Source organism: Geospiza fortis, unplaced genomic scaffold, assembly GCF_000277835.1.
Source record: "Geospiza fortis unplaced genomic scaffold, GeoFor_1.0 scaffold1124, whole genome shotgun sequence".
NCBI lineage: Eukaryota > Metazoa > Chordata > Aves > Passeriformes > Thraupidae > Geospiza > Geospiza fortis.
This window is the reverse complement of record NW_005055036.1, coordinates 14,225-15,834: the sequence shown is the minus strand read 5'-3', so window position 1 is coordinate 15,834 and position 1,610 is coordinate 14,225. Positions and strand designations below refer to the sequence as shown.

The following is a 1,610-nucleotide window of genomic DNA, read 5'->3' as shown; positions in this document are numbered from 1 at the left end:
CGCTGCGCCTGCTCCCACGGTCGGCCCGGAGCCTCAGCGCTGCCCCGCAGGCGCCGCGGGAGCAGCAGCGGCCTCAGGGCCCGGCCCGGGGCTCGATCTGCTCAGCCCGGCGGCAGAGCCACAGCAGGGGGGAAGGAGCTGAAGGAGCACCAGGGAGCCCGGGGAGCGACAGGCTGTGAGACAAGGCTCTGGCTATAATTGTAACAGTTTTTATTAACCTAATAACTATATACAACAAACTTAATAACTATATACAAGTAAAAAGTCAAGTTCCTGATGACAGTTGTCACAGGCGTTTCTCGCTTTGGACAAGATGTCCCAGGTCGAGCATTGGGTGCTGAGTCCTCTCCAGCTGGCCGGGGGCTGTTGATGTCTGCCGGGGCTGGAGAGGCTGCTCGAGCCCTGGGGCCCATGACACCTTCCGAGCAGCTGTGCCTGGCCGGTGCTCTCCTGAGGCGGCAGGGCCTGGGCAGTGAAGGGCAAGGGGGAGCTGCCACAGGTGCTGGCCCCAGCGCACCAGGACTCAAGCTCTTGTCCCACACTGGGCATGGCCGTTCTCCCACCTTACTCCAGCTACAAGCTCAGTTGCCCCATGTGCCAGTCCTCCTGCTCCATTCTGTCCCTTCCTTCTTACCCCAGACGCAAAATACCCATGCCACATTACCCAGCTCTGTACACAGAGCCCTACTCGTCCCCCAGCTGGCACCCTGCAGATAATCAGCCCCCTGTGGTCACTGACCCCCTTGCCCTGACAGGGCCATACCTGACGAGTCCTGTGTCCTGATCGCCGTACGATGCTGGTCATTACGGCCCCTTGAGATGTGTCCATCACCGTGCTGCAGGGTCATACTGGGCTCAGGAGAAGAGGGCAGCTGGCTGCAATGCAGGGCCCAATCCAGCCCCCCCCGTAATCCTCCCAACCCAGGTCTCCTTGGGGACGGAAGGCACAGATTCCTCCCGGACAGTCAGCAATGCCATCAAGCCTCAGTCACCATTCTGTGTCCCCACCTTGATCACACCTCCCTTGTTGTGGTGTACCAGGAGACGCTGCAGCTGTGCACTTGTATGTGTGGCAGCCTTGATGTTCTGCATCGTGGAGCTGCTGCTCTGAGGGTCCCCAGAGCTCTGCGGCACACGGGGGACACTGGCACGGACCAGCGGCCTCCTGTGGGAGGGGGCACAGGACACTCAGTGCCCAGCACTGTGGCATGCAGGGCATCACCCTGCTGTGCCAGGGAGGGGACTGGCAGTGCTGCCTGCAGGGGCATGTCCCTGCCAGCTCCTGCCCACCTGCTGCAGGAGCCCCAGGCAGAAAGCAAAAGCCCATCCCACACAGGGAAAAGCAAAAGCCCTCCTTGCTGTGTCAGGGCTACCCTGCACCCCAGGCACTGGAGATGTGTCCTCAGGGCCCTCACCTTTGGCTGGGTGGGGGCTCCTTGCTGGGGGGCATCGGCTGCAAATACGGGAGTGTCTCGGGGTACCTGGGGAGGGCAGGAGTCACAGGTGTGTGACAGGGCACAAAGAACCTCTTCCTGTTGGAGGCAGCAGCCCCAAAGCCATGGGATTGTAGCCCATGGCATCCCGCTGCCTGTAGACCTTGGGATGAGCCC

General features: G+C 61.6%; 1 protein-coding gene across 1 annotated transcript in view; it reads left to right on the top strand.

The window, feature by feature from the left end:
• Nucleotides 1-1,610, top strand: part of LOC102044608 (olfactory receptor 14C36-like) — a 7,904-nt gene that overhangs the window by 4,307 nt on the left and 1,987 nt on the right. The window lies entirely within an intron of this gene.